Below are 26,588 nucleotides of genomic sequence, written 5' to 3' on the forward strand. Positions count from 1 at the left end.
CTCTACCTGTTGTTGAGGGATGGGCAAATTAAAGGTTTGGTTTGCCTTTGCCAGAGCTCATGGTGTAGCCTTTCCCAGACCATCTGAGAATTGAAGAAGTTCATGCAAATGTGACATTTCTTATGGGTGTTTTGTCTTCACATATGTCTGTGAAGCCACTGTGTGGCTAGCGTCTTCATAGGCAAAAAGGTGGCTTCGGAATCCTGAAACTGGAGTTACAGATTATTATGAACTATTCTGTGGAGCCAAGATCCTCTGCAAGACTGACCAGTAACTCTTAACCAAAGTCTTCTTTCCATTCCTATTTATGACACTTTGTTTTCCTGTTCTTTGATTATTCTGAAAGCTTCCTCCTACACTCAAAATGGAAGTATTAAGGCAGATGAAAAAGATATAGCTTTCTGCTGTTCTGTTTGTTTTTCTGGCGTGTGTGTGTGTGTGTGTGTGTGTGTGAGAGAGAGAGAGAGAGAGAGAGAGAGAGAGAGAGAGAGAGAGAGAGAGAGAGAGACCATAGATTGAACACAGTTCCTGTATGTGCAAGATCAGAACTCCACTATTATGCTACATTTCTAGTTCCAGCTCTATTTGATAACTTTATTTCTACATTCTAATAGTCACACACACACACACACACACACACACACACACACACACACACAATGCCCTGGGCAGTTACTTTGTGCTTAGTTTTCTTCTGCTATCCAGTCTTATGGCAGCTGCTCCAATTTGTTTGATTTGTACACACACAGGCATTCTTGTCAGTCTTGTACCTCTGCCATTGACTGAACTTGCAGGTGTCACAGTTCTTTGCGTGATTAGCACGTGCTTCTCTCTCTTTACTTGAACATCCCCCTTCTCCTGCCTCTCATGCTGGACATGCACACTTCTTTCTTCTTCCCTAGACACCTCCACTCTTTCTGTTCTGTCCAACACTAGCAACCACACTCCTTAACTGCTTTTTTCATCGTATCAATAAAATTTTCATTAGAATTCTTGGAATAGTTCTGTCTTCGAATCCATTCTGCTAGTCTGTGTCTTTTTATGGGTGAGTTAAGGCCATTAATATTGAGGGATATTAATGACCATTGATTGCTCATCCTTCTTCGATTTGCGATGGTTGTTGTTGGTGGAATTATGGGTGGAATTTCGCCCCTTTGTTCTTTTGGCTGTTGGTAGAGAGGGATTCTCTAATGCTTATGTTTTTCTGGTTGTAGTTAGCTTCCTTGGGTTGGAGTTTTCCTTCCAAAATTTTCTGTAGGGCTGGGTTAGTGGACACATATTGGTTGAATCTAGTTTTGTCATAGAATATCTTGTTTTCTCCGTCTATAGTGATTGAGAGCTTTGCCGGGTATAGTAGTCTGGGCTGGCATCCATGGTCTCTTAGTGTAGGTAGAATATCTATCCAGGACCTTCTGGCTTTCAGAGTTTCCATGGAGAAATCAGGTGTAATTCTGATAGGTCTGCCTTTATATGTTACTTGACCTTTTTCCTTAGCTGCTCTTAATATTCTTTCTTTATTCTGTATGTTTGGGGTCTTGATTATTATGTGGCGAGGGATTTTTTTGTGGTCCACTCTATTTGGTGTTCTGTAGGCTTCTTGTACCTTCATTGGCATGTCTTTCTTAAGGTTGGGAAAGTTTTCTTCTATGATTTTGTTGAATATGCCTTCTGCCCCTTTGAGGTGGATTTCTTCTCCTTCTTCTATACCTATTATTCTTAGGTTTGGTCTTTTCATGGTGTCCCATAATTCCTGGATGTTTTGTGTTAAGGATTTGTTGGATTTAAGGTTTTCTTTGGTTGATAAATCCATTTCTCCTAATGTATCTTCAACACTTGAGATTCTCTCTTCCATCTCTTCTATTCTGTTGGTAATGCTTGTATTGGTAGTGCCTGACTGTTTGTCCAGCTTTTCTATTTTCTGCCTTTCTTCAGATTGTGTTTTTTTTAGTGTCTCTATTTCAGTTTTCAACCCTTGCAGCATTTGCATTGCTTCTTGCAATTTTCTGTTTATCTGTTCGTCCGTTTGTTGCCTTTTATGAATTTTTTGGTTTGTTCTTTCTTCCATTTCTTGCATTTTTTGGTTTGCTTTTTGTTCCATTTCTTGGATTTTGTGCTTTGTTTCTTCTTCCCTTTCCTGCCTTTTTTGGTTTGTTTCTTCCTCCATTTTTTTTATTTTTTGCTTTGTTTTTTCTACCATTTCTTGCATTTTTTGCTTTGTTGCTTCTTCCATTTCCAAAGATACAACCAAGAAAGAGAACTTCAGACCAATATCCCTCATGAACATTGATGCAAAAATACTCAATAAAATACTGGCAAATCGGATCCAAGAACACATCAAAACAATCATTCACCACGATCAAGTAGGTTTCATCCCAGGGATGCAGGGATGGTTCAACATACGAAAATCCATCAACGTAATCCACCATATAAACAAGCTGAAAAACAAAAATCACATGATCATCTCACTAGATGCTGAAAAAGCCTTTGACAAAATCCAACATCCCTTCATGATAAAGGTCTTGGAGAGATCTGGGATAACAGGGACATACTTAAACATAATAAAAGCCATATACAGTAAACCAACAGCCAACATCAAACTAAATGGACAGAAACTCAACGCAATTCCTCTAAAATCAGGAACAAAACAAGGCTGTCCACTCTCTCCATACCTTTTCAACATGGTACTTGAAGTTCTAGCTATAGCCATACGACAACAAAGGGGGATCAAGGGGATACAAATTGGGAAGGAAGAAGTCAAACTTTCACTGTTTGCAGACGATATGATAGTTTATATCAGTGACCCAAAGAACTCTACCAGGGAACTCTTACAGCTGATTAACACCTTCAGCAAAGTGGCAGGTTACAAGATCAACTCAAGAAAGTCAGTAGCCCTACTATATACAGATGATAAAAGGGCTGAAAGAGAAATCAGAGAAACATCACCCTTTACAATTGCCACAAACAACATAAAATACCTTGGGGTAACGCTAACCAAACAAGTGAAAGACCTGTATCGTAAGAACTTTGAATCTTTAAAGAAAGAAATTAAAGAAGCCCTCAGAAAATGGAAAGATCTCCCATGCTCTTGGATAGGTAGGATCAATGTAGTAAAAATGGCAATCCTGCCAAAAGCAATCTACAGATTCAATGCTATCCCCATTAAAATCCCAGCACAATTCTTCACAGACCTTGAAAGAACAATAATCAATTTTGTATGGAAAAACAAAAGACCCAGGATAGCCAAAACAACCCTGTTCAACAAGGCAACGTCCGGAGGCATCACTATCCCTGACCTCAAGCTCTATTATAGAGCTATAGTCCTGAAAACAGCTTGGTATTGGCACAAAAATAGACAGGCAGACCAATGGAATCGAATTGAAAATCCGGGTATTAACCCACACACGTACGAACATCTGATCTTCGACAAAGAAGCTAAAAATATACAATGGAATAAAGAAAGCATCTTCAACAAATGGTGCTGGCATAATTGGAGACTGGCATGTAGAAAAATGCGGATCGATCCATGTTTATCGCCATGCACAAAACTTAAGTCCAAATGGATCAAAGACCTCAACATAAATCCAGCCACACTGAACCTCTTAGAAGAGAAAGTGGGTGGTACCCTTGAAAGAATTGGTACAGGAGACAGCTTCCTGAACATAACACCAGTAGCACAGACAGTGAGATCAACAATTAATAAATGGGACCTACTGAAACTGAGAAGCTTCTGTAAGGCAAAGGACACAGTCAGCAAGACAAAAAGGCAGCCCACAGAATGGGAAAAAATATTCACTAATCCCACATCTGACAGAGGGTTGATCTCCAAAATTTACAAAGAACTCAAGAAGCAAGTCTCCAAAACAGCAAAGGACCCAATTAAGAAGTGGGCTGCAGAACTAAATAGAGAGTTTTCAATAGAGGAGTCTAAAATGGCTGAGAGGCACTTGAGAAAGTGCTCAACATCCTTAGCCATCCGGGAAATGCAAATCAAAGCAACTCTGAGATACCATCTCACTCCTGTCAGAATGGCTAAAATCAAAAACACCAATGACAATTTATGCTGGAGAGGATGTGGTGAAAGGGGGACACTCCTCCATTGCTGGTGGGAGTGCCAACTGGTTCAGCCACTTTGGAAAGCAGTATGGAGATTCCTCAGAAAAATGGGAATAAACCTACCACAAGACCCAGCAACTGCACTCTTAGGCATATATCCAAAAGATGCCCATTCATATAACAAAGATGTCTGTTCCACTATGTTCATAGCAGCTTTATTTGTAATAGCCAGAACTTGGAAGCAACCTAGATGTCCCTCACCCGAAGAATGGATAGAGAAAATGTGGTACATCTACACAATGGAGTACTATTCAGCAGAAAAAATAATGGAATCATGAGATTCGCAGGCAAATGGATGACACTAGAAGAAACCATCCTGAGTGAGGTAACCCAGTCACAAAAAGAGAAACATGGCATGTACTCTCTCATATATGGATTTTAGACATAGATCTGGGGAGTGCCAGCCTACAATCCTATTGCCAGAGAGTCTGGGAAACAGAAACTTCATTTACTGGCTGGTTAAGTACTGAGCTGAACTCAAGAAAGCCAGTATCAGAGAGGGAGGACTGATGATCAAAGGGATTAAGACTGGGCTGGTTGAACCCCCAGAAACAGCTGACCAGACAAAGGTTAACTCTTGAATCCCAGGCATCAGCCTGGGAATCCAGCATGGGACTGATCAAGACCCCCTGAATCTGGGTGTCAGTGAGGAGGCCTAGGTAATCTATTGAGCCTTGGACAGCAGATCAGTACCCATCCCAAGTATACACACGGTCTCTGGACTCCCATAGAACAATGTGAGGTGCACTCTCACCCTGAACTCTTGGGGAAGGGTCTAGGCCCTGCCCTATATGAAATGACAGACTATGGACACCCCCATGGAGGGCCTCACCCTCCCTGGGGGAATGAGGGGATAACGGGGGGGGGGATGGGGGGAGGGCACAGGAGGAGGGGAGGGAAAGGGAGAGGGACCTCGTACTGACTTGTGAAGCAACCTTGTTTCTTATCTAAATTTAAAATGGAAAATAAAAAAAATATTAATATAAAAAAAAAAAAAAAAGAATTCTTGGAATAATAATTTTGATGAGCAAAGTGCTGTGCAAGTCAAGCCAATTTATGCCTTACAGTCCCAATCCTGGGATTATATGCATGCTCAAGACCACATCTGAGTCACTTCTCCTTCTCCAAAGACCATTGATTCCATCCCCTTCTATAAAATTCACCTTGGTTCATTAGAATGGCAGTCTCATGGGTCAACCAATAAAAGCATAGTCATACTAGGGTGGGGCTCAGAAAAGAAAGCAGGCTGGCGTCCAACAGTCTGGGAGCTCCGGTCCTTGTTTTAAGAGGTCAGAGGAACACTACCATTTTGCCCCCTCAGACCTTGAACTTGATTTTGAGGTGACCACTGGCTGTGTTTTAGCAACTTGTTAGACCACTGTAGTCAGCAGTCTGGACCAACTGTCAAATGCAGGGAGGTGCTGCCTCTGTTGCTGACACTGTCAAAAAAAGAATGTGACCTTCAAGAACCATTGGTTCGGGATAAACTGACAGCACCTAATAACAGTGCTGGACGACTCGAACACAGACCCAACTGTGGCACTGTTCTAGGATCCACCTATAGGGCAACAATCTCATTTAGGCCATTGTGTTAGTTTCATTTGCCCCAAATATGACAATGCATTCACTTTTAATTTCTTGGATGGACCCTCTACAGGTAGCACCCCAGGCTCTCCTGATATGCCAAAGGCCTTCAGTTCATTTTATTTCAAGTTCTAATAACACTTAATTTAAGATTTTAAAAATAATGTTACTGAATTGCAATTAATTCAAAAATCACAGATTAAGTAAAAAGACAATATCATTTAATTACAGTCTTTACTAAAATGTAAGATATATTCATGTGATGTAAAAGAAAACATAAAATATAATCATATTATTTAATATGTATGATAGACAATTTGTTACACACTATGTAGTAATGAATGTCATTCATCATTACACATGCAGGATATAGCTGATGTTGCTACCTTGCTTCTAACATGTTCATTAACTTCACTTTAATATTTTATTTTTTCCTTTTTATTTAAATTAGAATCTTATTTTATATATCAATCCCAGTTCCCTCTCCCCCCCCATCCTTCCATACCCTCTACTGACCCCCATCTCATCCATCTTCTGCTCCACAGAAATGGTGAGGCCTTCCATAGGGAATCATCAAAGTCTGTCACATCATTTGGGTCAGTGCCTAGGCCCTCCCCCATGTTTCTAGACTGAGAGAATATCCCTCTATGGGGAATGGGCTCCCAAAGTCCATTCATACAATAGGCAGCCCTTAAAGACTAGGCTCACAACCAGTTTAATATTTTCTTTTTTTTTTTTTTTTTGGTTTTTCGAGACAGGGTTTCTCTGTATTGTTTTGGACCAGCCTGGCCTCGAACTCACAGAGATCTGCCTGCCTCTGCCTCCCGAGTGCTGGGATTAAAGGCATGTGCCACCACCGCCCGGCGTTAATATTTTCTTAATAGAATTTTTCTTAGCATCAACATAGAAAACTACTTTATGATATGCTTTTGCTAAGAAAAACTATGGACTCTTCAGGTCTGTTGGAATTTGTACAAAAATATTTTATCACATTGCAGTCCTAACAATTTATCAGTAACTAATCCTTATGCTAATAAACATTCGCCTACCCAATGGCCTAAATGAGATTGTTGTCCTATAGGTGGATCCTAGAACAGTGCCACAGTTGGATCTGTGTTCTAGTCGTCCAGCACTGTTTTTAGATGCTGTCAGTTTGTCCCGAACCAATGGTTCTTGAAGGTCACATTCTTTTTTTGACAGTGTCAGCAACAGAGGCAGCACCTCCCTGCATTTGACAGTTGGTCCAGACTACTGACTACAGTGGTCTAACAAGTTGCTTAAACACAGCCAGTGGTCACCTCAAAGTCAAGTTCAAGGTCTGAGGGGGCAAAATGGTAGTGTTCCTCTGACCTCTTAAAACAAGGACCGGAGCTCCCAGACTGTTGGACGCCAGCCTGCTTTCTTTTCTGAGCCCCACCCTAGTATAACTATGCTTTTATTGGTTGACTCATGAGACTATCATTCTAATGAACCAAGGTGAATTTTATAGAAGGGGATGGTGTACTAAAAACCAGGTTATTTATTTTTATGCATGTGTATGTGTGTGCCTGCATATCTGTGTGTATACCACTTTCCTTCAGTGCCTGAGGAGAGCAGACTCGGGCACTGGAGTTACAGGTGTTTGTGAACCACAGGATGCGGTCCCTGGGAACTGAACCGTGGGCCTCTCTAAGAATAAATGCTCTTAACCTCTGAGCCTTGCTGAATACGTTTAAAAACAGATAACCGACCATTCTCACATCTAGAAAAATGTGTTTGTGCTTGATTTATGTCATAGCAATTTTACAGTGGGTAAGGGTCCAGAATACCAAAGATTACAGAGCAGTGTGGATGACTTAGGGAAACAAGAGGGAGAGGAAAGAAAAAGAAAACAAAATGCAAATGGCATTATTACCTAAATATGTCTCCTTAGTCAGAGCAAAGACTCTTATCAAAGTAAAAGTAAGTTAAGTTTTACTGACAGATGTGAATAATTTTGTGATATTGCCTATCAATATTTAATTCAACCCCACCCCAAATGAATAACCGTACCAGTTTCCTGCCACAATGTCACTGTGGATTTGCAAAGAGAGAGAATTATGTTTACATTGCTTATATTTAAAGGAAAGAGGCCATTAATCGATGATGTATTCATTTTGATCTGTGTTAATTATGGCTACCAAAGGATCTCACATCCTGCTTGTGGCAGTGAAATGGCCACTCCCCACAGTTCTTTTCAACAGAAGATGGTTGTGTATCTCGTAACAAGAGGGTGAGTATGCCCATCCATTTCAACAATATTGGCTGCCCCTTGTCTAATGCCTTCTATGCCAAATTCAGCTAGCAATTTTATTTGTTGATATTTATCTTAAGTCACACTTCATTGATATTGGATTAATTTTTTCAATTGCAGCTGTCACATATTCACAAAAACAAGTTTAAATTTTACTATTCTCAAAAACTAAAACTTTTGTATTTTGTAATACTAAAATTTGTAAGCCAATGATACAACCAATAAACATTGGTATTGAAGAAGCATTCATAATTACTAAATAGGTCATTCAGTCACTGTGAATTCGTTAGAAGTGATGCATGGCTAACTATTTAAATAAAAAGTGTTATAGGTAATATTTCAGGTTGTAACTTATGTTTCTTATTAAGAAATGTAAAAGTTACTTTTGTTCCTTCTGTGATTTAGCTATTTGCATTTAGAAGCAGAGCACATGTATATTACTAACTGAGACTAGTATGATGAGGCAGACCCATTTTAACTATTAAATGACTTCATGCAAGGAAGAATCTTATATAATTTCATTTACATATATATGTATATATATACATTATTATCAAACATTATTACTAAATCATGATTACCAGGGTGGCCGGGTTTATAAGTCAACCTTATTTGTCTTGTAAGCTTATGAGCTTACCTTTAGTTGACATTCTCACTCTCCCTCTCCCTTTCTTTTCTTCTCTTTCTCTCTGCCTTTCATTTTCTGTCACTCCTTACTGCCATTGATAACTATTCTCAATTTCCCAAGCTCCATGAGATCTGAAGTCTTAGATGCACTGGAGTATTTCACTAATTTAACACTCTATAAATGGAGAAATCACAACGAGGCAAGTGAAATGACTTGTGTTAAGATCACATGGATAGTGATGACATATGATCTAACATTCAGAGTCTTTCAGTTTCTATTTCAATAGTTTCATTCTGAAATGATGCTTGGTAATATATGATACTGTGAGTGATCCCCATGCATGTTTATTTATTGATTCCTTGTGCAAAATGAAGTTTATTCTATCAGTCATTACTATTTCTTCTTTGATGTCAAGGTTACTAGATTGTATATTCTAATACGTGTGATAAAATCACATGTATTATTTCCTGATTATGAATGATTGTATTAGCAAAAAAGAGGGGAAGGATTATGTGTTCAGAATGAATAATACTCAGAATACTGTGTCTCCACAAATACCTATGTCAGTTTCAGATGAGTTCTACATCTCTGATTCCATGACAAGGTAGAGTAAGGGCATGTTTGGTCTTACTGATTATGGTTGTTTGAGTAAGAGATGTTCCCCATAAGCTCATGTATTTGACCACTTGGACCCCAGTTGGTGGTGCTGTTTGTGGAAGTGGGGTAGCCTTGTTGGTGGAAGTCCATTGCAGTGGGTGGGCTCTGATAATTCCAGACCTCATCCCATTCATTTATGTTTTCATGCTTCATATTTATGGCTGAAAGAACCAACTCTCAGCTCTGGTTGCTAGCTGTCTTGCTTCCCCTGCCATGTGGAACTCTCTAGAACTGTAAGTACAGATAAACTCTTTCTTCTATAAGTTACCTTGGTCGTGATATTTTATCACAACAATAGAAAACTAAGTACTAAACTTAGTTAGAAATTCAAAATTTGTAATCTAGATCTGATTAAATGTTGCTATGGGTTAATATGAAATTCAAGACACAAGGTACAGAAAAAATATTGTTTGCCTTATGCTATTGAACTTTGTAGATTGAGGTGCTTGTCTTCTCATGAATTTTTTAATTTATTTAAATTAGAAACAAGCTTGCTTCACGTGTCAATCCTAGCTCCCTCTCCCTGTCCTCCCCTTGCAAAATCATCAACCGTGATCAAGATCAAGTAGGTTTCATTCCAGGGATGCAGGGATGGTTAAACATATTTGAAAATCCATCAATGTAATCCACCATATAAACAAGCTGAGAAACAAAAATCACATGATCATCACACTAGATGCTAAAAAAGCCTTTGACAAAATCCAATACCCCTTCATGATAAAGGTCTTGGAAATATCCAGGATAACAAGAACATACCTAAACATAATAAAAGCTATATACAGCAAACCAATAGCCAACATCAAACTAAATGGAGAGAAACTCAAGGCAATTCCTCTAAAATCAGGAACAAGACAAGGGTGTCTACTCTCTGCATACCTCTTCAAAATTGTAGTTCTAATTAGAGCAATAAGACAACAAAAGGGGATCAAGGTGATACAAATTGGAAAGGAAGAGATCAAACTTTCAGTATTTTCAGATGATATGATAGTTTACATAAGTGACCCAAAAAACTTTACCAGGGAACTCTTACAGCTGAATAACACCTTCAGCAAAGTCAAAGATACAACATCAACTCAAGAAAATCAGTAGCCCTACTATATATAGACAATAAAAGGACTGAGAAAGAAATCAGAGAAGCATCATCCTCATGGATTCTCCTTGAATAGCTCTACCTTGCAGTGATACTCTTCTCTGTTTCTCTCATCAGCTCATAACTCCTATATAGCTGAATTCAGATTTGTGTATTTCCAAATCTCCTAGCACATTGGGAATGATGAGTTGTTTGCATGCTCCACAGATGGCAAAATTATTTCCAGTGACTCCACCCTCTCTACCCATCATTCCTGCTGTGTGGCTTTATAGATCTATCCAGGGACAGATGGAGTCTGTCCATTCTCCACCTGACCTCTTGAACCTGGACTAGACTTTTGAGCTATTTTCTCCAAACAGTACAATGAAGTCTACAACATTTAATCCTTAGTTAAGGAGCCTTAATCAAAAGAGATTTTCTTCATTTCTGCTCACTGTCTAAGAATTCAGCATCACTCTTTCACCATGAATGGCATTACTGTACAAATGTGTATCTGATACAGACTCTTAACTCATCTTTTTAATTGATCAAAATCAATAAAATAACTAACAACTTATTTAATTAGGGAAGTAGAAACGTTTACTCTTCAAAGGCTCAAGAAAAACATTTCTTGTTTTTTGGTGACCCTATTTACATCTCCCCTGTAAACATATTCTGTAAGGCAGTGACTCAGAAAACACCGTTGTTGATGCACTTACCTTTTTCTAGATGCGTGATCTTAGCAAGCCACTCAATTCCATTTTCAGTTTCCTCATTCAGGGAACTGAGATATTACTCATTATTAATAGTACATTGTCAGTCTGCTGGGATGATTAGATTGTAGATAGTATTTGGGAAAGTGTTTTTGGAGCTATTGCATGCATAATCCTGAATGGAGCAATATACCTGCTAGTCTCTTTGAAAAGCATGAGAGGAGCCCGAAAGAATGAAGGGGGCAAGGCATAGGATGATTGATACTTTCTGGGACTCCTAGGGTCAAATGGTCAAGTGTGGATCTGCACATACATGCATCTCTCTCTACCCGTCTTATCAAGTGTAGTGATGGATTTCTTTTGCTGACAAATTGCTATTGCAGGTTATTTCCTAGATGATATTTCCACAAATGGAAAATCATTCTCCATTGCCTGAATGGCACTAAAGAAAGTTATTATTTCCCGTCTGATTCCATAGAGCTAGCGTTTAGATTTACCAGTGAGAGGGTCAATAAAAACAGGGCTGCTGCCAATACCAATTGAGAAATGCTACCTCTCTACCTGGCAACAATGTGTCATTTCACAGGTTGCATTTCTGAATGATAAAACAAAATTCTCTGTATCAAGAAATAAATCACTTGTAGATTCTCCATAACATGAGAGCTATTTAAGTAGATTTTCTATAGGCTTTGAAATATAAAAATGTAGTTGTGTGTGTGTGTGTGCAAAGAAAAAAAAGGATAAAAAATGAGCATATATTTGAAGGTGACCCTTTAATACCTATTTTAAAAGCAATGGTAATACAACCTTTTACTGTTTTAGGAAACTACTTAGTTAAAATAATATGTAACTTTACTTTTAATTTATTTGAATGGGTCATTGGGTTATCACTATATATATCCTTAATTTACCTTATCTTATTTGTGTCTGGATGTTTTCACGTGGTGACTACTAAGCTTTAAAGAAGTTAAATGACAGTGTTTTACCTTTTCATAATATTTTGGTGTAAATAAACAGTCTGTGGAAAAGAAAGAGTTATTAATTCTCTCTTCTAAACTTCACTTTACAAATGCACACATTTGAGATGTCTACATTTACTTCTCTTCTTCAATGGTCAATAGATATTAATTGGGAATCAGGCCCCTGATACTTCTGTTAGCAATTGACTAAAGTTGTATTTCAGTGTGATCCTCACAAAAAGTAATGTATTCATTTATTAATCCAAAATTCATGCATTACACAAAATATTTTCTTTGTTAAATATATTTTTGTCCCAGGTAATGGTGGCACATGCCTTTAATCCTAGCACTAGGAAGGCAGAGGCAGATGGATCTCTGTGAGTTCAAGGCAAGCCTGGTCTACAAGAGCTAGTTCCAGGACAGCCTCCACAGTCACAGAGAAACCATGTCTTGAAAAACCTAAATAAACACATTAAGATATGTTTTAATGGAGTTGATTGATAAAGTGTTTGTTACACAAGCAAGATGATCTGAGTTTGGATCACATAAAAACCCAGTGGACTGGTATATGTCTACAATCACAGCCCTAGGGGTACAGAGACAAGTTAAAACCAGGAGCTCATTGGTTGGGCAGTCTAAACAAATCAATGAGAGACTCTGTCTCAAAAAAGGGTGGTTGGACTCTTAGGGAAGTGCCTGGACCCTACCCTGAGTGAAATGATAGACTCTAGATATCCTCTATGTGGAAGGAATTGGCAATAGGGTGGGAGGATGGGGGGATGGTAGAGGGGTGCGGGAGGAGAGGTGGGAAAGGGAACTGGGGTTGACATGTAAAACAAGCTATTTAAAATTAAAATTAAAATAAATAAATAAATTTAAAAAAGAGTCTAGCATTGATCTTCCCAGCTTCCACAAACACATATACACATCACCGCAAACCCATGTACACACACCCACACCATAAATATATATATGTATCACTCTACATATCTTCTAGTAAATAAAATGTTATATTCATTGCTCTAGATGTAATATTTAATTAAATTGTCCCTATAAACTGAAATATATGTTATGAAACACAATTGCAGATAAGAAATTCTAAGTGAAGAGACTTCAAATATCTGGCTTAGGGTTCTATAAGAAGGTGGAAGCTTCACTTAACCTTCATCAAGCATTGTATATTATAAAGCACTTAGGTAAAAACATAACCTCTACTTATATTCTTTTCTAAAAATAACAAAATTAAAATTTCATAGCATTTAGTTAAGAGACTAAAAGCAATATATATATATATACATATATTATTATTAAAATAAACTTCTATAGCAATTCATGGTAGGATATGTTCTGAGAACTGGGTCATTAGGTGATTTTTGTCATTTTGAGAAAATCACAGGGTACCTATCTATATACAAACAAAAATGGCTACATCAACACCTAGTTTCTGGAACAAAGTCATACATGTAGTCACTTGTTGACAAAACTGTCATTATATTTCATATAACTACATTTTTTCAGAATTTACTTTTATTTTATGTGCATGTTTTGCCTGTGTGTATCAGTACAACACATGTATGCCTAGTACCCATGGAGATTCAAATTGGACATCATATTCCTACTGGAGTTGTTGGAAGTTGGGAGGCTTCATGTGGGTGTGAAACCAAACCCAGGTCATCTTCAAGAGAAGCAAGTGCTCTTAACGGCCCAGCCATCTCTTTAGGTCTCTACATAGCTTTATATTTTTGTTGTATATTTTTATTTCAAAAAGATTTACTGATGGCAATGTGACTGAAATATTTTTGATCCACAATTATAAAACATAAGTTCATCAGTTGTGGTCCATGATGTGCTAATAGAAGAATAAATATTAAGATATCTGAACTTGGGCTGGAGATATGAATCAGCAGCTAAGTGCATTGGCTTCTCTTCCAGAAGTCCTGATTTCAGTTCCCAGCAAGCATATGGTGGTTCACAACCATCTGTAATGAGATCTGGTGCCTTCTTCTGGTCTGCAGGCAGACATTCAGGCAAAACACTGTACACATAAATAAATAAATCTTAAGAAGAACTTAGGATATCTGAACACCCACTATATTTGAATGAGATAGACTTGATAAGATACATTTACTTCATATAGCTGTTGCCTCAGTCTCTTTGCTTGGAGTTGGCATGGTTATTTAAAACCTAGACTAGAATTTTGGTCCACTTAAAACTTCCATTCCTCATGTAGGTTTTAAAAATATATACTTCATGTTGTCTTTATCACACCGAGCTAAAATTCTAAACACCCCACAAATACTGACACAGAAAAAAACACTAATGATCCATAACATTGTTTGTCTTTGCTATACTCCCAAACTTTCCAGATTAAAAGTCACTTGCATGTTCTATCTTCTCAATTTAAGAAACACCAATGACTACTTCAAAATATTGTTTAATATATGCTTATTTAATTTTCCCTATCTCACATAAGATAGACAACTATGCTTCTAAATTAAAGATTACCATCCAGTAACAGATTTTCATCCTCTTAGGCTCTGGTGTGCGGAGTAGTAAATAAAAGTTTAATTATTATTAATTTTCAATTGCAAAGTTATTAGTACAGAACCATACTCTGGAGAGAAACTCTCACTCATGTTCACCCCACTTCTGTGGGCTCATGTGCCACCCTCGTGGACCTGGAAATGTTTGTAACCATGTCTAACTGGTACTTCAATGTGAGGTCTTTGCATATTGTTGGTAATCAGTGCTCTTAACTAAGCTGAAACAGACACTGCTGTGATGATTGCATGAGTTCATTCAGCATGATGAACTGATAAGGTTTACACCTCGAAAACGAAGATTGCAAGGCATAAGCTATTCTTTGCATGGCAGATGGTATTTCCTGAGACTAAATAGAGACTGAGGGTAAAAGTTTAGTTGATCTTATCTCTGGTTTAAATGAAATGCTTTTATCTTATAATGGCTTCTCTTAACAGCAATAATTCCCTTGCAAGACTAATAACAATCTTAATTCTTGAGAGAAGAAACCAGGGCATGTCTCACTTTAACAATAGCATGGGCTCTGCAGGCTGCACAACTCATTTTAGGAAGCTCGTTAATCTCTTCATCCTGTCTATGCAACAGGTTTTTCTAATTAGCCACATGTGTTGAATTTTCATGTCTGATCTCTAAGTGGTCTTAGATAAGCAGCATTGAGTCAAAGGGCAAAGGTGCCAAAGCCTGGATGTTCTCAGACACTCATAATAAACATCCAGAAAAGAATTGGGGGGCGTGAGTGTTGGAGGTAGATGAAAAGAAGGGGGGATGGAAAACTATGTTAAGAAAGTGCAAGGAGTCAAATCAAAGGGTAAAAGGGATTTGGGACAGATGGTCTTTATAGTGAAATACTGAAGTACTGGTGTAATGGATGATTCACATAGGGGAAAGGGACACCTAGATAGTCCCTTATTTTAACTTTTCAGGGACTCTAGAATATGGAGTTAGATTATTGTGTTTAATCACATTGCTATCAATGGAGAAGTAAAGCCTGTGTGGATACAAGCTATTCCTCCTGTCCCATCTTTTCCATAGTGAGCTGAAACACACACATACAAAGGCTGAGCAATGGCAACCATAAAACTAATTTACTTCAATGAACAGAATATGCACAACAGTCCTTCTGGAATTCCACCACACAGAAGTGCTTGTCAAAATTACTCTTCAGGAAAAAAAGGCCGCAGTGTTTTTGAACATTTTTATATACTGCTACCTATGCAGGGTTTCCAGTAGAAATGCAGATAATAAAACACATACTGACATCTTTGGGATTTTCATGGATGCTTGAAGGTGATTAGCTGGGCAACTCTAATAATCTGTTATGGAGACAGGGCATGCTTGGGAGATAAAATGAATAAAAGCAAGAGGGTTTTTAAGAAAGGTAGATATATTTTATCCTTGCTTTGTACTCTTTCCAGCTGTGAAAAGCTCAGGCTAGGCAGCCCAAAGCCAGCATTGTCACTCAGTGATGTGTGACCTCAGCTAAGCTCCAGCTGCTTGCTATCAAGGCTAATGGAAGAGGCAGTGTGGTACCTTCACCTGGTGGAAGATTTGCCGGAGTGTGAAATGGCACTACCTCTAGATGAAGGTCTGCATATTCTTCTAATTGCACCACTGCCTGTGTTGCTTTGCACTAGGGAGCTCTTATTCTCATCCTCCAGCTAGTCAGCTCTTGGTAAATTAACTGAGTGGGTGGTCAGTGTTAGAAAGGACAGGAGAACAGAGCTATGGGGAAGACAGCAGCATCTTTCTTCCACCGTTTCTGATCTCCCAGCTGCTGGAGGCCACCAAGGCCTTGAAACCTTGTTTATTAACTGGGTATTGGGAGCTCTGTGTGCTGGTGGGCGTTTTTATTTGATGTCTGCTGACTCACTTGTGTTTCCAGGTACATTCTGTCAAATCTCCAATATGAGTTTCCAGAAGGAGAGGGAACTGGTATTTCCAGGAGCTTAATTTAGCCCACTACCTGGCTGCAACTTATCAGTGTGCAAATGCCAAGGAAAGCAATTAGGAGCACACCGTTTTCTCACTCCTTATTTTCACATTTATTTTTGCCCTCAGATATTGTTTTCAGTATAAAATCATGTCACCAAATGATCTCTGGGTTTGTTATGGTCCCACGTGTTGTAAACTTCAGAATAACTATTATCTTTGTTTTACTTTACACAGCTTAATCCTTTGTGGTTTAGCATAAAGGGGATAATATCATTTGCCATACTTTCTGAGAGTTTGCCTTGTACTGAGGACTGTGCTCATGTAGATGAGATTCTTTAAATCATAGAGACTATAATTAGGGTGTGTGTGTAAATAACAATATGTAATGTTGGCCATTTAAGAGAGAAGTCAAATAAGCTGGAGAGGTGGCTTAGTGGACAGGGGCAGTTCCTCCACAAGCATGATAACCTGGGTTAAGAAGACCAGCAATTTGTGGCAACATGGGCAAGGGAAAGATGATCCCCCATCAATGCATGAGGCAGTTGGGAGGGTTGGCCCTGAGGTCACAAGAGGAGGAGAGCTGTCCCCTTTGCTCATTTGTTATGAGACAGCGTGGGTTAGGCAGGGATGCCCTTTCCCCCTACCCAGATGAAAGAGTTGGACTGTGATGACAGCCAGAGGGTTGTCCGTGACCCCTCAACAACTGAAACACTTGGGAGAGCAGGTCCTGCACCTCACCAGGGCAGCAAAATACAGCCAACCCTGTTAGCACAGGTGTGGGTGAGCCAGCTCAGAAATTGTGAGCATGGGAGAGCTGTTTTCATTTCCTAGGTGGCAGACCAACCTTACAGCTGGTGAGGCCCAGACCCAGAGTTATGACTTGGCCTGCCCCAACATCCACCCCATCTACAATCTGCTCTAGCACATGAAGGGACCTGACCTGCAGACCAAAGTGGCAAGATCACAATACAAAATGAGAGCAGGATGTCCAGAGAGGCACAATATCAATTGTGTAGTGTTTACCTGGGGCCTCAAACCAGACCAATGACTCTTTGCAATGATCACTTGTAAGCAGAGATGTATGGAGAAAGGGATGTATGGCATGAATTGTTGGGTCACACTGCAGCTTCCATGATGAGATTTTTAATTCTCATTTTTTTCTATTTATTTTCTTCCTTTTTTCTCTGGAATTTTGTTTTATTTGAGGGTGTGTAGGGGCAGAGTGTTCATGCAGTGGGACAGGGAATGAGGGATCAATATACATAATGTAAAAGACACATAAAATAAAATTTAAAAATTTTAAAAATAATCCCAGTAGCCATGCAAATGGCAGGCATTGAGACATGTGGACTGGCATATCCCGAGACTCCCTGGTCAACCAGCCTTGTTGGAGGAACAAGCTTCCAAATCAGGGGGAGATGTTGTCTCAAGGCAACAAAGAGAAAAACAATAGACAGAAGGCATACATACAGTACTCTCCTGCGCATGCATCTTAACTCTCCACCTCTACCCACCTTCCTACACACCCACACAACCAGCCATACACAGGAAATTTTAAGGCTACATTTTGTAGGATAAAACCATCAGTTACAGTCCAGCTCCTGTTACTTTATGCTATGCAGATCCTGTCAACATTTATGTCTGCATATTGCATGCCAGCAGACTATAAGAAATGGAGAAAGATTAGTTCTAAGAATAGGACCTTATTTCAACCATAGATAAAATGTTGTTGAGCTGAATATAGGCTGAAGGTTTAAAAGTAGAGTAATACTCAATTAAAAAGGAAAGAGAAGGCAGACTGGAGATTGCAGAATGGCCCTGGTCACTTGGAGAAGTCTCAAAATAAACAGTGACACCTGAGCATCATGTAGTTTGACATGACAGAGGCAAACAGAGACAGGATGGATTTACTGGTCTGTTCTACGCTGTTTTTGCTCTTTTTAAGGGGGCATAAACAGTAGAAAACCAACAGCATTTAACTATGTACTAAATGAAATGCCTTTCTGAAGTATGGAGTGGATGTGTCTTAGTTAGGATTATTATTTCTGTGAAGAGATCCCATGATCATGCCAACTCTTATCAAAGAAAGCATTGAATTCGTGTGACTCACTTACAGTTCAGAGGTTCAGATAATTTATTATCATGGTGGGCCATGGTGGCATACAGGGTTACATGGTGCTGGGGAAAGGGTTGAGAGTCCTATATGTTGAGAGCAACAGGAAGTAGTATGAGATGCTAGGGAGTACCTTGAGCATATATGAGACCTCAAAGCCCACCTCCACAATGACACACTTCTTCCAAAAAGATCAAACCCACTTCACAAGGCCACACCTCTTAATAATGCCTCTCCCTTTGGGGGACATTTTCTTTCAAACCACCACAAGGTGGTAGGCTAGTGATTTTAAAACCTCAAGTATCAATACAACTCTGAGATACTGTCTTACTCCTCTCAGAATGACTAAAATCAAAAACACCAATGACAGTTTACGCTGGAGAGGATGTGGAGAAAGGTAAATACTCCTCCATTGCTGGTGGGAGTGCAAACTGGTACAATCACTTTGGAAATCAGTATGGAGATTCCTCAGGAAAATGGGAATCAATCTGCCACAAGATCCAGCAATTCCACTCTTAGGTATATGCCCAAAAGATGGACATTCATACAATAAGGACATCTGTTCAACCATGTTCATAAAAGCATTATTTGTAAGCGCCAGAACCTGGAAGCCACCTAGATGCCCCTCAACTGAAAAATGGATGAAGAAAATGTGGTACATTTATACAATGAAGTACTACTCATCAGAGAAAAAAAGCAATGGGATCTTGAAATTCATAGGCAAATGGATGGACCTAGAAGAAACCATCCTGAGTGAGGTAACACAGTCACAAAAAGACAAAAATGATATGTACTCACTCATATATGGATTTTTGACCTAGAGCAAAGGAATATTAACCTATAATCCACACCGCCAGAGAAGCTAGTAAACAAGGAGGATCCTAAGAGAGACAGACATACATGGTCCCCCGGAGAAGGGGAAAGGGATAAGATGTGAGCTAATTGGGAGTATGGGGGATGGGAGAGGAAGTTAGAAGAAAGAGAAGGGGAGAAGAGGAAGGAAGAACAGGACAGGAGAGAGCAGGAAGATTGAGACAGGAGAATAGAGTAAAGGAAGAAAAGAAATACCATAACAGAGGGAGCCATTGTAGGTTTAAAGAGTTATCTGGCACTTGGGAAATGTCCAGAGAACTACATGGTTGACCCCAACTAACAATCTAAGCAATAGTCTGAGAGACTACCTTAAAAGCCCTTCTCCGATAATTAAATGATGACTACCCAAAATTCAATCCTAGAGTCTTCATCCATAGGCAGATACCCACAGCTAAACACTGAGCTGAACTCTGGAATCCAGTTGTAGAGATGAAAGAGTGATAAGCAAAGGGGTCAAGACCAGGCTGGAGAAACACACAAAAGAAGCTGACCTAAACAAGGAGTTGCTCATGAACCCCAGACTGACAGCTGGGAAACCAGCCTACCCCTGAATGAGGATGTGAGTTTGGAGGTCTGGTTAATCTATGGGGACTCTGGTATTTATCCCTAGTACACAAATGGACTTTGGGAGCTCATTCCACATAGAGGGATACTCTCTCAGCCTAGACACATGGGGGAGGGTCTAGGTCATGTTCCAAATGATATGACAGACTTTGCAGATGCCCCATGGAAGGCCTTACCCTCCCTGGGTAGCAGAAAGGGGATGGAATAGAGTGCTGGTGGGGGGCAGGCAAGGAGGGAAGGGAGAGGGAACTGGGATTGACATGTAAAAGAAGTTTCTTTCTAATTTCAATAAAAAGATAAAAAAACAACTACAAAAAATCCTCAAGTATCTCCCAAATAGAGCTCTATAAACTTTAATGGGTATGCAATTGACACTGATAACCTTGAAATAGCAGTGCTGGTTCAGTATGTTCATGGCAGTGCCTAGCAGCTTGCATTCTATTTTAGGTTAATTTGGGATAGAGTCATGGTTTGCCCTCAGGGTTATCTCAAAATAGCTATGGCTAGTCACCATTTTAAAGATATCCTTTTTCAGTTTTCTGATTGCTGGGACTATAGGCTTATGTTACCATGCCTGTCTTAATTTATAATATACTAATTAACATTCAAGTAATGTATAGGCTGCTGGTCCCAGGACTGTATTCTATCTACAAGGGAATATGGTGGCATTTCCCAATAGCAATATTCAGTCTTACAAAAACATGTTTTACTAATGCTTTACCAAGTGACAGGTCAAAGTTGAGTGGTGTATACAATAATAGAGGTAAATAGTGAAACTTCAGGGGTGTCTGAAGGGAATAAGAAACAGCAGAAATAAACACAAACTTTACATAAAGAGAAATTCCTGGAAAAGAGAATATTAATGATCTTATCTATAAATGCACTAAGCGAATATCAGGATGTATATTACAAAAGGTTTTCTGTAAGTGTTGGTAGATAAGTTTGGAATGTGAGGGCAGACCACAGCTAAAATGCCTGTTTTGATCAGCAAATTTTTGTAGTAAGCACACAGATAAAAAAAAAGGTGCATTGAACTCTTACTCTGAATTAAGCATATCACAAAATATTAGTAGATAAGCATAGATTTAATGTTTCACTCATTTGCTAAAAAATACATTATAACTATGGTCATTGTGCAGTCAACTAGAGCCTCTGAGTCCATACTTCCTTCTTTTTTTTTTTGCACATAATTATATTTCTTTAAGAGCCCATACTTCCTAGATGTGTGAATTGCCCTTTTGTTTCCAGGAATCAGGAATGTGTGGAGATGTGTGTAAACAAATGCTCTCCCCCAAAATGTTTGTATTTGGTGATATATCTGTTTATGTGAAGCATGACACAACACAAAATAGGAAAAGGAGAGGAGAGGAAAGAACTCATGTGAATCTGGGCACAGGGGCACACACCTGCTACAACAGCACCCAAGAGACCAAGGCAGGAAGTCTCCAAATTTGAGGTCAGCCAGGAGTTACATAATGAGTTCAAATCCAGACTAGGTAACATAGCAACCAGAAAATAAATAAATAGAAAAGAACGTATGATTAGAATCTGAACCCCATTGACCAAACTGGAAGCATGCTGTAATTTAATTTAATATTGTTTCTTTTCATTTTAACTCACGTGTGTGTGTGTGTGTGTGTGTGTGTGTGTGTGTCTGCCTGTTCATGTAGAAACAGTTGCACAGAGGGCGATGTATATGCAGATGAGGATGCATGTGTGTAGAAGCCAAAGAACAAGCTTGGGTGTCATTCCTCAGACATTTTCCACCTTCTTCAAGGCAGAGTATCCCATTGACCTGGAGCTCAACAATTAGGCCAGGCTGACTCACAAGGAAGCCCCAGGAACTGTTGCTTCTGCCTTCCCAAATACTGGGTTTAAAAGTGAATCTCACTGCACTCAGAATTATTATATTGGTTCAAGGGGTCAAAGTTTGTTCCTAATGCTTGCAAGGCAATCACTGTACTGACTGGGCCATGGCCTTGAACCTTGAGTTGTGTTCTGAAATTCAATGCTCCCTTCTACAGCCTTGGCTTAATATATCTTATCCCATGTTTCAAGGCATATAAATTCTATTAGGTGAAGATTGCTTATAAATGTACAAAGCTAAAATAGCTTTGAACTTGCTACAGATTATAATATAAGTTCTTCAAATGGACTACAATGGTTAAAATAATTTGTAAGAAATAATTGGAAAAGTACCATTGATCTCACTGAAAGATATCATGGGAAAAAACAGATAAATGAGTTCTTAGCTTCTCTTTTATCAATAATATACTTTGAACCTTTATGCCTATGAAATTGTTTAGTGAATTATTTATATGATGAGGGAAAAATCTCATTTTTTTTATACTGGGATTTTTTTCTGCCCAATGTTGTTTTCATTCTTGTGACATGAAAATTTGCTGTGAGATTCCTAGAAACTTTGACTTACAGTTGGGAAGGGAGAAGGGCTGCAGTGGACTTGGTCTTGTACTCTTACATCATAGGAAGGGAGGGCTTGCTGCTATTTAAACATTCATATTCTAGCTGTCTCTGTGTAAAAGAATTATTGTCTCTATGTAAGAACCCTTTAGAGTGAGTTTCCGTAACAGTACTGGAATTCTTGGCTCTCAGATGACAAGTGACTTCAACCAGAATCCCAGATAAGGGATCCTTTCCTTCCTGTGGTGCCTAATTTTCTAATTTTGTTGCTTCCCTCCAAGTGACTCAGTGGTCACCTCAAGCTAACCTGCCCTCCAAGAATAAGGAAAACTACTAAGAAATGGAGTCAAGGACTAAAAATCAGATATCCCAGCTTAGTCATTCATCCTGAACTTCTGTGCTTATTTTTCTCTCATTCTAGAGTGGACCGGGAGATCTTCCTCAATAAAGGCAAAAGGAAACAATTCTGCAGGAAATTAATGTTGACAATGGCTCCACAATACAATTTCTACTACTCGTGAGTTTCATAAGCAGTTTGCTATATTAAAAGCTCCAGGAAACTCTTTGGAGACCAGGCTCACTAACCAACAAGTATCACATTAATTTCACTGTTTTAATCATCCTCTCTGCAACTTGTCTTAAGGACCTAGTTGGGTAACTTAGCCTGTACACCCTGGAAAGATGTTCTAAAGTGATGCCACTTAGAGGATGGTTAGTTCATCCATGACATTCCCCAGATACTTCTCATTAAGTCATTACATTTTATTGTAAATGAAATCCGGAAACAACTTTCACTTGTTTATCAATTGTATTTTACAAAGTAATGGAAATAGTATTGCATAATGTTTGCATATAGGTACTTATAAGCTAATACATTAATGAATGCAGCAGATAATTTTGTATCTCAAGAAAATAAAGATAATTATGACAAACTCAATGCTGTTTTGATTTACAGGGTCTCTATCCACAAAACATAGGTACACGTTGTCCTTACTTCATAGGAATAGATTTTCTGGATTCCTTTAGAAAAGTATGAACTGAGGTTAGCTTTCAAATTATTTTATTTTATAAGGCACTTGTCAGGTATGTGTGTGAGTTTGTGTGTAGATATGTTTGGTGCATGCATAAGTAGAAGTGTGAAGAAGATGATGACAGAGAGAGGGAGGGAATGAGGAGAGGGAGAAAGAAAGGGAAGGAGGGAGGGGAGACAATATGTTGATGTGGGAAGTAGATAAGGACAGAGAGAGGGAGGGAAGAGGGAGAGAGTATTTAGTGAAATGATACTCAGGTGGTGCCATCATATATGTATTTTGGAGGGAGATGATAAAGAATATATTCCTGGAGTAAGTAACAACAGATTTGATCCAAGGCCCTCTTGGAAGTAATGCTACTTTGTATAATTATATTTCCTTGTTATTAACGTCCCAAACTCCAGGTAACAACTCAGTGAGAAAAATTCCAACACAAGCAAGTGGTCGCTATTTACATACTTCCAATCCAGTTTGTGGATATGATTCTGATTGTGTGAAAAACAAAATTATTTTTTAAAAAAAGAAATAAGAAAGATATCTAGGTAACTAAGGGGTTCCAACTCTCTAGATGTCAGGGCCCATTATCTCTTTTCTTAGCAGCTCTGATTTGCAAAATCAGTCTTCAGCAGAGAACAGAAGCTTGTGAACTTCATGACACGCTCAATGCATGGAAGCAATATCCTATTTAAATATATCAAGAGACTTGGGTTTTCCTGTCAAATGCTACTCCTGGCTATACCTCCTGTCTTAATCCCAGGGGTTGACAGGACCCTCCTCAGTGAATCTGAGATTGGCAGGAACTGGTGTAGCCTCAGATCCTTCTCAGTGATGCTATGCTTCTTGGGATTTAGCCCAGAAACCCTGTCAAAAGATGAGCTTTCCTAGATAAAAAGAATGAAAATATTTTTGTACAGCAAGCATTAGATAGTATAGCCTTGTGCATTTTAATTTCATAGTATCCCTCCCTTTATTTTTTGGTGGTGCTGTAAACTGAATCTAGTTCCTCACACATGATCAATAAGGTCTCTATCACCCAAGTGTTCTGTTTTCTGTGACACTCTGCTCCTAATAACACTTGCTCAAGGCAAAGTTTATAGGACCTTCCAAATAAGTTATACAGGCTGATTTTAGAGTAATTAAGTAATCCAGGAATTATACTTAAAGGTGTTTATGACATCAATGAGACAACATTGAAATCTCCTATCTGCAGATAATGAAATGTGTTTTCCTGTAGTGTGACACATGTTAGTCAGTCTTCTGTCATGCTGGTTTCTATGTTCTCTGCTGACATTTAGTTTGGGAATGGTCAAGACACACTTGTAGTTATGCCCATACAATCACAGTTTATTGCTTCCAACATTAGGAGCCACTGGCACATGAATACATTATTCACTCACTGAGCTATAAAAGTGGACATCTTAGTTATAACTACAAGGTGGGCTATTTCCATGTTCTCCAGAAGTGAATAAGATAGTGTTTGTCCTTTGCTTTTGTTTTTTTCTGATGAGGCCAACCTGGTAAAAGCAATGTCCAGAATTCTTGGTGACAGCCAGAGGGATGAACTACGCACTTAACGTATATAGTTTAAGACACATAATTGCTGGCTTCAGGCATCGCTGAAAGTGAATTTCCCAAATGGCAATCAAAAGTCAGTGTGGTAGAAAGGAAGAAAGTATTAGTGAGTCATGGGATATCCATGGCCATCGGTGCCTTATTCTTTTTCAGTATACATATATAGCATATTGTGGAAATTCAATTTTCTCCCTTTGTTTTGACGGGGACTACTTTGATTTAAACATCTGTCTAGAAAACAAATAAATGGAAATAGAAAGCAAATGTTCCCCGTGTCTATTAAATATAATCTTAAATCCTTATTTGATTTAATTGAAGAAAAGAAGACATTACTAATCTTTCACTTGCTGATTTGCAACTGGACCAAGTGACATAATTGGAAAATTTACTGCCAGTTTGAGTATGACTTGTTTCAAAACAAAAGGCAGTGATCATACACTCTATTGTCTAATATGCATTGCTTAGTAATGTCATTGGAGAATTTCAAATCATGTTTCACAGAATTTATTAAGCCTATAGGTATGTTTTATAAATATCCTTAACTCTTACAGTTGCCTCAAACTCCTTTTGAGAATCAATATGCGAAGGTGTTTGGGAGACTCAGGTCATGAACTCCCCATGAAGCTTCTGAAGGATGTGAGAGGATAAATTGCTTCCCTTTCCTGCTGGCTCCAAAGTGCTCAGTGTCTCAGTTCTGGAAATGCATATGGAAACAATTGCCCTTGGACTATTTCCGCTTCTCCCGGTGCAGGCCATGGCCTCTCCAAATGGCTACATAAGGCAAGCTGTTTAGCGCAGAGGTCAGGGACCAGCTCAGCCAGCCCAAATGCACAATGCCTGACCCTAGTGCTTGCTATTCACAGGAAGGGGGCAGGCACACAGTGGTGTTCAGCTTCATTAGTTTAATATGTCATCTTATCCAACTCTTCATTTTTTTCTGAGCAAAAAGTGGGATGAATAATACATGCTGAAGGTGAAACTGCTAGTTATGTTATGAAAAGAATAGGATTAGGAGCTGGAAGTATTCATTCCAGCTGCTATCTGCTTGGTCTCCCTCCTTTTGCATCTACTTCAACAATGGCTTTGCAGTCTACAGGGAGCATAGTTTTTTCAAATTTAAAGGGACAGGGTCATGAAATATGTCCATCCTATCTATCCCATGAGGGTCTTTTATGAAAGAAGACAAACCTGATCTTTTTTATTTAGGGAAGTGACATTATTTTAAACAAGATATTATATTCAAATGCACAAATAATTTAATAGGAATAAGATATACTCATGTTGCCCCTATGTTGTAGGTATTTAACACAAGAACAAATTTAAAGACTTTAAACATTGATAGGATTCTCACTAAATTCACTAGAAAGTTAGGCTAGAATCAGTAGATCCTTTTTGAAAGTTATCTAAACAACATAAAATAAGTGTGTGGTGGGGGGACTCACGTTATAGCTGCCTGCAGGTTGCACGGGGAACTCTATGTAGTCTTCATGAGACCTCCCTCATGCTGTGGTGTGCTTTCCAGAAATGCTGATTATGAGTCACACAT

This window comes from Mesocricetus auratus, unplaced genomic scaffold (assembly GCF_017639785.1).
Source record: "Mesocricetus auratus isolate SY011 unplaced genomic scaffold, BCM_Maur_2.0 Super-Scaffold_2245, whole genome shotgun sequence".
NCBI classification, from domain to species: Eukaryota; Metazoa; Chordata; class Mammalia; order Rodentia; family Cricetidae; genus Mesocricetus; species Mesocricetus auratus.